The sequence below is a fragment of the Lissotriton vulgaris genome, unplaced genomic scaffold (assembly GCF_964263255.1).
Source record: "Lissotriton vulgaris unplaced genomic scaffold, aLisVul1.2 SCAFFOLD_1079, whole genome shotgun sequence".
Taxonomy (NCBI): domain Eukaryota; kingdom Metazoa; phylum Chordata; class Amphibia; order Caudata; family Salamandridae; genus Lissotriton; species Lissotriton vulgaris.
Genome location: NW_028242795.1, coordinates 296,602 through 308,621, shown reverse-complemented (window position 1 = coordinate 308,621; position 12,020 = coordinate 296,602).

Genomic DNA, 12,020 nt, shown 5'->3' with positions numbered 1-12,020 from the left:
AGGAATCCGGGAGAACATTGTTTCAATGGTGCAGGCCTATCTGGATGACTCAACAGCGGTCAATATTACTGAGGACCCATTGGCGTATTGGCATGGGAAAAGAAACATATGGCGAGAGCTCACCAACCTGGCTATCAATTACTTGTCTTGCCCACTCGCAAGCGTGTCTTCAGAACGTGTTTTTAGTTCTGCTGGTGGCATTGTGACTTCCAAAAGGTCCCGCCTCTTGCCCGCAAATGTGGAGCGGCTCAACATGATAAAGATGAACCAGCACTTCATACCACCAGATTTCAAAGTACGAGAATGCACGCAGGAAGAAGAGGACACCGACCTACCTGAGGGAAGTTTTCCTCAGTTACCAGAAGTACTACCGACTCAATTTGCAGACTTTGAGGACGAGTTCTGCTTCCCTGACAGCGAGTTCTGAAAATGAGTCAATGAATCACTAACTTTATTTTTCGTCCTTATTCACTTTTATTCCTGTGTGTCTGTCTTTCTTTGTTTAGCAAGTGCTTGATCACATTCACAACAAAACTGTAATCACCCAATCACAACAAAAAGCCCATCAGCAGAACTGTTTTGATTTTGATGCCGCAGCATTCCTCAGGTTCACAAGTTGACAAGAACTCAGTCCTGGTCGTCTATCCTCCTCCTCCTCCAGACTCACCCTATCCATTTCCCATAATGCTGATGCCTGGATTCCGCACAATGAAGAAACTTATGTTGACGAGTCACCTAAAGAGGGACTGGAAGTAGTGAGTCCTCATTTAAATACATTTTGCTAAATGTGGCTTTTTGGCTGTTTGGGGGTGTCGTAATTTGACGATGGCCGAGTTAGCGCTTAGCTGTAGCTACACATTTACCGTTTAAATTGGCCATACTCGGAAACGCCATTTTGTGTGTTACGGCGGCCATCTTAGATCATAAGCGGCCTCGTGGCCAGCATGGCCTTTAGTCCGTTGTCCGTGCCATTGACCACTCGAGTTTGCCCAGCAACAGGCTATTTTTAGTACTGGTCAAGCCCGTACATGCGCAGTCCCCATTGACCAGTCACCCCTCTGGAATGTGCCGCCTAAACTGACCAACAGAGTTGTAACCCCTCCAATGAGCTGGCAGTGTTCCAAAGATGACCTTATATGTACATAACGCTTGTAACTTTGTGCCGCCCATTGTTTTATTACCTGTAAAACTGTATAAAAGAGTAAGTCACACCGATCTTCGGTGTGATACTTCTTGCATTACCGAAGGGTGCTGTAGGAATGTACCACCACCCCATGGGGTTTTAATAAACTTGTTCTTTGCATTTTTCAGTTTCCGTGCCAACAGTTCTTTCAGTGTAAGTGGGTTATCTTCGGAACATGTAGGCCTTGGGAACCCAATACCACAAATTGGCGACCCAGGTGGGACTCATCGGCGACTCGGATGCCCGAAGGAGAGGTCGTGACGAAGGTCTGGATACTCGCCATGGACGCGCGCTGCCACTGAGTGACCCGAGTCTTGGCACCCACGGTGTTTTTTCCTTTCCTTCCGATCTGACCTTCCAGGTGGCGCCGGTCTCCGACTGAGTCCTCGATTGTCCGTGTTGCTGGATAAAGCGCCGTTTGGCTGATTCGATTACAAGACCTTGGCAGTGGGAAACTGGACCTTTGAGGCTTTGGGTAAGATTTGTGATCGGTAAGGCAGTCTGCGGACGCTTACTGAAGTTCTATGATTTGTGATCGGTAAGGTAGTCCTCGGACGCTTGCCGAAGTTCTATGATCTATGATTTTGATTTGAGTTAGCTAACATTTGTGAATTTGTGAATTTGTGATCCTTGAAAAAGTATATGTGTAGTGCACTTCACATAGGCAGGCATGTAGAGATGTTTCTCTAATTTTTTTTTTTTTCTTCGAGCGGCACATTTGTGTGAAGTACTGTAAGTGCCATTTTTCTACGGTATCGCGCTTTCGTGGTACCCTTTTGAACATGCCTGTTTTAAGCACACTCAGAGGGCTGTGCTGTCTTGGAAATGGTACCACAATTAGGTTAGCGGAAGCACAGCCGGCTCCCCCAGAGGGAACACCAAATAGGGACATGTACATAAAGCATGGCCTTCCACCTATAATGTACAGTAAATTATGGAATAAGTACACCAAGTCTGATCCTGAATTGCAATGGCCTCTACATGGGTCGTTCGATTTGCGAAAAGTACAGTTTGTGGAGCAATGTTTGTTTCAGCGAAGGTCTAGACAGAACATGTTTGATTGTGTGCGAATGTGGGAGAAAGCGGTGCGTGAGCGAATGAAGCGTGAAGTTGCCTTGGCGGACAAAGAGCAGCGTAAGGCTGCTCGGGATAAGGATTTACAGCTTGAGGAAAAAGAGGAGCAGGAAAAGAAAGAGAGGGAGGAACGGGAACGTAAATTGCAAACGACTGGTCAATTCCCTATTCGTCGACCGCTTTATCCTGTCCTTAATAATGAAATTGATGATTTTTCTTTACTAGATCGATCACCGCCTCCGTACGTTTCGCCTACGGCTCCACTTGCAGAATTGGATGATGAAGGACAGGATAAGTCGGGAAAGAAGGGTGTATCTGGTCTCAAGTTTTCGGCGTAGAGATCCGCGCATTTACGTAGTTGGGCTCGTAGAGTGAATACGAAGTTTGCTTCTCAGTCTGAAATTGTTTCTGAAAGGGGTACTTGGACAGACCAAGAGTTATTGTATTTTATGGCCACTTTGGCAGATGAAGTTGTTACCTCATTTCGTAAAATTTCAGATACGCTAGAACCTAAGGATGTGTCAGTTCATCGTGAGAATCTAGAAACAGGTGTATTTGTTCTTGCAGATGTCGATGCCTTTTACAAGCAACTGATCAAGCTGCGAGATGAGACTATCAGATTGCGGGACGAGCGGAAAAAGATTAAGGAGTCCGGGTCGGAATTCGACGGGCAGTCTAAGGAGTGTTCTCTCCGGGGTTCAGATAAGAGTTCTGCAATGCATGTTATGCCTATGCGTGAAGCTGCACCTTTGTATGTTCCACCGAAGGGGGAAGGTACAGATGAGGATAAAAGGTCAAAGGATGCGAAGGGGTATTTTGTGTATAATTGGGTGTATACGCCTTGGAATAGAGCGGATGTTATGGCGTTGAAAAATTCTTTACCTGACCTTCGTAAAAATCCGGCCGCATTCTATGAAGGGGTGGAAGGAGCTATTTCATCTTGTGTGATGACTCTGGTTGACATAGATTTGTTTTTTGGGTTAATACTTCCGCCTGACATGTGGAGACAAATTCGTAAAAATAATGATGAGACAATACTAGGGGGTACATGGAAAGAGATAAATCAAGCTGACCTAGAGAGGAAACCGGCATGCAAGCCTTGCCAGCTGATTTTAGACCTTCCAACGGCCATTTTGGTTAAATTAAAAACGCTTGTGCCTTCTAAAAAGATAGATTGGACCATGTTAGCTTCGTGTAAACAAAAGCCAGATGAAACGGTTTCAGACTTCTTTACACGCTTCGAAGAGGCGTTTCACGATTATAGTGGTCAATCTTTAACAGACGATACAGGTCGGCATTTGTTTGTAGATAAGTATGTGGCTAATCTCCTGCCGGAGATTGCCAAACGATTGAAGTCGAGTGAAAGTTCCTGGGCCACGGCGACCCCTGCGTCTTTGTTGACTATGGCTCAGTATTATGAGCGGCAGGAGTTGGAGGCTAAAGAAAGTGTTAATAAAAAAGCGAAAGAATTGAAAACGAAGGTGATGTTGGCACAGGTTTGTGGAACACAGGGTAGAGGGAACGACAGGGGTAGACGAGGTGGAAGAAATACGTCGTATGGTCGTACGGATATTGCGGAGGATCAATGTGCTTATTGTAAAGAGTTTGGTCATTGGGCTGAGGATTGTCCAGTACTACGGGAACAACGTAGCCAGCGTGGTCGAGGAGGTGGTAGGTTGCGGGGCGGTTATGCGGGGGCGAGAGGTGGCGGAGGTGATCGTGGAAGGGCTGAGCAAGGGGGCCGTGGCCAGGATGAACGAAATACTTTTGATAGACGGAACCAATATCAGATTTCAGAGAGTGAGAATGTGGAGCACCAGAATTATGTACTTGCATAGGACTGCGTAGGATGGGGTGCGGCACCAATTGAAGTGCCGGTAGATCAGGAAGGTCCATATGTAACAGCGGGCATTTTGGGTTCTACTGATCAATTCCTAGTCGACACCGGAGCTACTCGGAGCGCTTTGTCAAAGAAATTGTTCCGAGGGCTCCCCTGTCTGGCGAAATGATAACATGTGTAGGGTTCGATGGCACACCCTCCCCTAGCCCTTTGTCTAAACCCCTTGCACTCTGTCTTGATAAATTTTTTAGTTTTGGCCAATTTTTGTTATCTCCCTATACCCCAGATAATATCTTGGGCCTTGATTTGCTTAAATATTTTCGAGCAACGATACGGTGCGCTCCTGAAGGAGTGCGGGTTATCCTGAATGACAATTACCCTGATCCGAATAGGTTCTATACCATATCAGACATTCCCGCTTTGGCCTCTCTCCCGCACACGTTATGGGCGACCTCAGACACGGATGTGGGGGAGATGCGTATTCCACCTATTCATATTACTGTTAAGGAGGGGGCCTCTTTGCCACGGGTGCCACAGTATAAGATTTCGAAGGAAGGTGAAATTGCCCTGACTCACATTGTCCAAGACTTGATTGCTGCTGGGGTGGTGGAAGAGGTTTCTTATAATGTTTGTAACAGCCTTATTCTCCCGATTCTTAAGAGAGATACTGACAACAAAGTCTATCGCTTTATTATTGACTTGAGAGAGATCAACAAAATTGTCATTCCCCAATATCCGGTGGTGTCCGATATTACGACCTTGCTCACACTGGTACCACCAACAGCCACGACCTTTAGTGTAATTGATTTGAAAAATGCGTTTTTTTTCCATCCCTGTCCATCCTGATAGCAGATATTTGTTTGGCTTCACGTTAAATAATAAATCGTATAGATTTTGTCGTGTTCCTCAAGGTTACACTGAGAGCCCGAGTATCTATAGCCAGGCTTTGAAAAGACAGCTTGATTCCTTTGAGTTGCAATCGGGGGTTGTTTTGATCCAATATGTGGACGACCTTCTGCTTGCTGCAGATTCTTACACGCAATGTGAGGAAAGTACGATTGCGCTGCTTTCCTTTTTGGCACAGAATAATCACAAGGTTTCTAAGAAAAAGCTACAATACTGTAGACCCAAGGTGACCTACCTCGGTCATCTTTTGTCTAAGGAGGGGCGTGCATTGACATCAGATCGTATTCAGGCAATATTAGATACACCAGTCCCCCGCACACAGAGAGATGTACGTGCCTTCATAGGGTTGACGTCCTTCTGTAGGCAATGGATCATGGGGTTTTCGCATATTATCAAGCCTCTGTTAGCGTTATTGTCCAAAACTACACCAATGCCCCTTGAATGGACAGATGAATGTCAAAATGCTTTTGATCAACTGAGACAAGCCCTTTGCTCTGCACCCGTATTAGGTACACCAGATTATACGAAGATTTTTACATTGTACATGCATGAGAAAGATGGGTGCGAGTTATCAGTGTTAGTGCAGACACACGGGGATAAGCAGAGGCCATGTGCATACTTTTCTGCCATTTTGGATCCTGTAGCACGAGGGTTACCTGGGTGTTTTCGAGCAGTTGCAGCAACAGCAGTAGCGATACGGCAGAGTGAGGGAATAGTGCTATCGCACAAATTGTTGGTGTTAGTTCCTCATGCAGTAGATGCCCTGCTAAACCAAACAAAGACCCAATATCTCACAAGTGCACGGTTAACAGGATATGAGCTTACCCTGTTGGCGCCACATATCACACTAAAAAGATGTGCTACTCTGAATCCTGCCACTTTATTGCCCTATCCGGTCGAGGAGGGTCAGGAAGAAAAACATCATGACTGTGTTTTCCTGACCGAGGAACAGACAAAGGGTCGTGTTGACCTACAGGATATGCCACTTCCAGATGTGGATGGGGAACTGTGGGTTGATGGATCATGTTTGAGGCTGCCAGACGGCACGACTTTCGCAGCATATGCGATCACAACACTTAAGACAGTGGTAGAAACAGCTAGAATACCACAGAAATCGGCTCAAGCAGCGGAGCTGATAGCCCTGACAAGAGCCTGCGAATTGAGTGCTGGCCTATGTGTTAACATATACACAGACAGCCGGTACGCCTTCGGAGTAGCACATGACTTCGGTCTACTCTGGAGAGAGCGTGGGTTTTTAACTTCGCATGGAGTACACATTATGCACGGAGAGTTGGTGCGTGACCTCCTCAACGCGTTGCTTTGTCCAAAGAAAGTAGCGATAATCAAATGTAGCGCCCATAAAAAGATCACTGATGAAGTGGGTCAGGGAAATGCCTTTGCGGACAGCATAGCGAGACAAACGGCTATGTCCCGAGCTGACTCCCCCATGTACGTGACAAAATCCCAAGCAGAGCGATGGAATTATGCTAGAGCGGAAATATTAGACATTCAGAAATCAGCTACTGAATCAGAACTTGCGGCATGGGCAACTGATGGGGTGCTAGACGATGAAGGGTGTTGGAGAAGCAAGGACATGGAGAAATGGAAATTGCCTGCAGCTTACTTGCAAGCGATGGTCCAGATGACACATGGGTTAGCGCACGTGGGGGCTCTTGCAATTACTCGATTGTTAACGCGAGTTTGGGAACATCCCGAGATTGCTAATACAGCTAAGAGAGTAGTGCAGACCTGTCTGATATGTTTGCAGCACAATCCTGCTAAGGGGACCCATACTCCGAAAGGAGGGTTCGTTCCACCTTCTGCACCATTCGAGGTACTCCAAATGGATTACATCCAGCTTGAGCGCTGCAATAACCTTAAGTATGTCTTAGTGGTGGTGTGCGCTTTTAGCAAATGGGTTGAAGCCTTCCCCACAAAAGATAATACAGCTTTAACAACAGCTAAGGTGTTGCTCAAGGAGTATTTTCCTCGCTTTGGAGTTTGCAAATTTTTATGGAGCGATAATGGGCCTCATTTTGTCGGGAAAATTGTGGAATACGTGCTGAAGGGGTTAGGGTTCCAACAGAAGTTTCATGCTGTGTTCCACCCTCAGTCGGCAGGTCTTGTTGAGCGGTATAATGCCACGTTGAAACTAAAATTGGCTAAGATCGTGGCGTCCACGTCATTGAAATGGCCGGATGCCTTACCGCTAGCATTACTCTCTCTTAGATCAGTGCCCCACTCTCGAACAGGCCTCACACCATATGAAGTGGTGTTTGGAAGGCCTATGAATATCTGGGGGGTGCCTAAGCCGCGATTGATACATGATGTGCCTTGTATAATGATGAACGATTATTTGGCACGATTAACAAATGATTTACTTTCTATTCATCAACAGGTTCGAGAAGCGCTCCCTGATAATTCTGCTGGAGAAGGCCATGATCTACGCCCTGGCGACCATGTCATGATCCGGTCGTTTGAGAGGGCGAACAGCTTGGAACCGAGGTGGAGAGGCCCCGAACAGGTTCTCCTTGCTACTCGAACAGCTGTACGAGTGACCAATAGGAAGCGGTGGATTCACTCAACACATTGCCGTCGTGTCTCTCCTGATCTGGTGAATCCTGCTGTGTTGACCGACTTCCAGGACATTTTGGAGAAAGAAAAGAGCCCAGCTGTGACATTGGCCGAAGCTGAGGGAGCCTTCCCGGACCACACTGTTTCTGGACGAGAGCACTACAATCTGCGGCCACGATAGGAAGATTTTTTGGGCTTTTTCAAGACTGGTTGGTTACCGCTCTGGAGTTTGTGAAATGGAAACCGGGAATCTCAAGGGGGGGGGATCAGTTCTGCCAAGAGTAGCGACACCCGTCTTGAACCCGGAGAAGAAAACAACGGCTACCTCGGAGCTCAGCACCGTATTTTTCTTTTTTAGGTGTAATACACACATATGTACATTGGAGAACTTGTGAACTTTCTGAACTTTTGAACATTTAAGACTTTTGAACTACAATTGAACTATGGCGTCGTCTGCATCACGGGATAAACGAATACTTGGTGCCATCCTTTTTGTCCTAACGATTGTGGTGATAGCAGTAATAGCCTGGGCAGTTGAACTTGTGGTACCCGCACGTAAACATTTGCTGCCGACTACCCCGGCTCCATCTGAACATTTTCACTTCACCTTGCCTTACCATGAAGACCGGCACCGACAGACTTATCTGAACAATAGCTTCATTCAGATCTTGCATCATACACATAATATGACAAATACCTCAAATTGTTGGGTGTGTGGGATGCTGCCTGGGCACCAGAAGAAAGGGGGCACTCCACTCATTCCACTCCCGTTCTCACATAATGGATCCTGCAATGCCTGGTACACCCTGCTCTTCACTTTGAGATGGCCAACAAAAGGGGGGGGGTACTTTTTCGTTTAAATAAAGTATGTTATCACGACCGAGATGGGTATCCGCGAGCTGAGGGTACTCGATTTGAATGGGAGGAGTACCGCCCCGACAATATATCTGCCCCACGTGTTTACAGTAATCAACGTAACATTAATGTTTCCAGCTCACATGTTATAAATGTTATTGCCACGAAAGCTGATTTGTGTATACGTAATAAAGGCACGATTTCGGTTGGGAAAAGCGAATGTAATACTACAATAACGTTTGACAGCCCGAATGGTATATCGTTTGTAGCATCACGAAATACGTATTTTATTTGCGGAACGAAAGGATACCATCAGCTCCCTTTGGGATGGTTAGGTACTTGCTATGTATCTTTTGTACTACCTCCCGTATTCATTGCCCCACCAATGTACCATAATGATTATATTTTGTACCACGATTTTATACTGAATCGTGTTAAACGTGCCGTTGTTTTAGATGATATTGACCAGACAGACACTGCCTTGCAGCAGTATGTGGATTTCAATTTTGGACTATTTTCCTTTGTTGGGGCTGCTCTGAATAGTCGGAAGATACGAAGACTGACTCGTGTAGTTGAGGCTGTAGCGAACGATACTGCTATTGCATTAGGGAACATTACTGAGGAACTTCAGATTTCTAGGATTGTTACGTTACAGAACCGGATGGTGTTCAACGTAGTTCTAGCCGATCGTGGGGGGGCATGTAGAATTATCGAAAGCAGCTGTTGTGTTTATGTACTTGACAACTCACCATCCGTTTATGATGCAATTTCAAAACTGCATAAGATAGCTGCAGAAATACATCCGGATAATGGAACTTGGACTCTTTCAGGGTGGTTCTGGTCAATGCTTACCACTTGGGGTTGGAAATTGCTAACGATTCTATGTATTATTGTGGGGATACTGTTTGGCGTATGCTTATGTATTCAATGTGGTCCAGCTTTGTGTTCTATGTGCCTATCGGCTTGTATACCATCAAGGCGAGCTCTTGCTCATGACAAAATGATGCTTCATAAAGAAGTAACCCAAATAATGTTGATCGATATTGAAGATGAACACCCAGATTATGTTCACTATGAGGTAGCTTCAGCTGAACGCTAAAAGGGTCGTCTGTCGTAATTTGACGATGGCCGAGTTAGCGCTTAGCTGTAGCTACACGTTTACCGTTTAAATTGGCCATACTCGGAAACGCCATTTTGTGTGTTACGGCGGCCATCTTAGATCATAAGCGGCCTTGTGGCCAGCATGGCCTTTAGTCCGTTGTCCGTGCCATTGACCACTCGAGTTTGCCCAGCAACAGGCTATTTTTAGTACTGGTCAAGCCCGTACATGCGCAGTCCCCATTGACCAGTCACCCCTCTGGAATGTGCCGCCTAAACTGACCAACAGAGTTGTAACCCCTCCAATGAGCTGGCAGTGTTCCAAAGATGACCTTATATGTACATAACGCTTGTAACTTCGTGCCGCCCATTGTTTTATTACCTGTAAAACTGTATAAAAGAGTAAGTCACACCGATCTTCGGTGTGATACTTCTTGCATTACCGAAGGGTGCTGTAGGAATGTACCACCACCCCATGGGGTTTTAATAAACTTGTTCTTTGCATTTTTCAGTTTCCGTGCCAACAGTTCTTTCAGTGTAAGTGGGTTATCTTCGGAACATGTAGGCCTTGGGAACCCAATACCACAGGGGTGTCAAACTTGTTTGCATCTGGGTTTACGGGTCTTGGCTGGGCCAATTCTGGCAAGGTCTATTAAGGGATGAAATTGGTTAGGAGGAAATGGGAGGTGAAAACGTTTAGGCGTTATTGCTCGCTTGCCTGTCATAGGGTTGCTGTAGGTTTTTGGGTGTGGGTTTTGGGGTCTGTGAGCTCCGCTGCCACATTTCTAATGTTGATTGCTTTTGTTTTGCAGCAAATCCACGCCGGGAAACTCCAGTTGGGGCCCTGCTGCAGAACGCTTTAGGACACTGTGAATTCCAGGTGGAGCCAGCCCTCAAACACAAATTACAGGTAAGATAAGCGTTTGGATGGGAGGTAGTATAATGGAGTATTAGGAGTGGCGAGAGAGTGACAGTGGTACTAGTAAAGTCCTAGGACTCTTGAATTAACTTACTCTGTGACAGGCATTTACTTTGGAAAACATTTGGCCAATTACACGTGAACGTTTAGGTGTTATTATTGCTCGCTTGCCTGTCATAGGGTTGCTGTCTTTGGGGCTTCTAGGTTTTTGGGTGTGGGTTTTGGGGTCTGTGAGCACCGCTGCCACATTTCTAATGTTGATTGCTTTTGTTTTGCAGAAAATCCACGCCGGGAACCTCCAGTTGGGGCCCTGCTGCAGAACGCTTTAGGACACTGTGAATTCCAGGTGGAGCCAGCCCTCAAACACAAATTACAGGTAAGATAAGCGTTTGGATGGGAGGTAGTATAATGGAGTATTAGGAGTGGCGAGAGAGTGACAGTGGTACTAGTAAAGTCCTAGGACTCTTGAATTAACTTACTCTGTGACAGGCATTTACTTTGGAAAACATTTGGCCAATTACACGTGAACGTTTAGGCGTTATTGCTCGCTTGCCTGTCATAGGGTTGCTGTCTGTGGGGCATCTAGGTTTTTGGGTGTGGGTTTTGGGGTCTGTGAGCACCGCTGCCACATTTCTAATGTTGATTGCTTTTGTTTTGCAGAAAATCCACGCCGGGAAACTCCAGTTGGGGCCCTGCTGCAGAACGCTATAGGACACTGTGAATTCCAGGTGGAGCCAGCCCTCAAACAAAAATTACAGGTAAGATAAGCGTTTGGATGGGAGGTAGTATAATGGAGTATTAGGAGTGGCGAGAGAGTGACAGTGGTACTAGTAAAGTCCTAGGACTCTTGAATTAACTTACTCTGTGACGGGCATTTACTTTGGAAAACATTTGGCCAATTACACGTGAACGTTTAGGCGTTATTATTGTTTGCTTGCCTGTCATAGGGTTGCTGTCTGTGGGGCTTCTAGGTTTTAGGTTTTTACAAAGTAGATTTAAGAATGTTAGATTACACCACTCAGTAGTATTTGGTCTAGGAATGAAGAAATGTGAAAACACCAGAAAAAGTAATTGACTATCTAATCTAAAGTAAAAATGTCCCTCCCTCCTTCCAGGGAAGGCTGTTGTCTTGCTGCACTTTTTTGTCACAATTCATGAATGCTTGCTTAATTTTAACACACACCATTTTTCTCTGAACAGACAGAAGCTGGACTTCTAAGGACAAGAGCAACATCAACTTCAAACCAGGTGAAAGCTCAGCACGACCACAAGAAATGTGTTCCATTACTCATCAACTCAGCACCAAGCACTTTTCCATTTCCAGCTAACTTTATTTTAATATATGTGTTTACTTTTAATAAAGCTTTTAAACTTGAATAGACTCTGTGGTTTTTGGTCCTCCAGCCTACAGTGACCGAGCAAAAGTTTTTGCAATTTTTGCAAGGAGGAGTCCGTGCCTCTGACACTACCAGGTTTATACAGTGCGCCAAACACGCCACTCTGAAATATTATTACTCTGGTGTTTAGTGTCCATAGTTCGGTTTGTGGAGAATTGTCCCTGCAACAGTAGT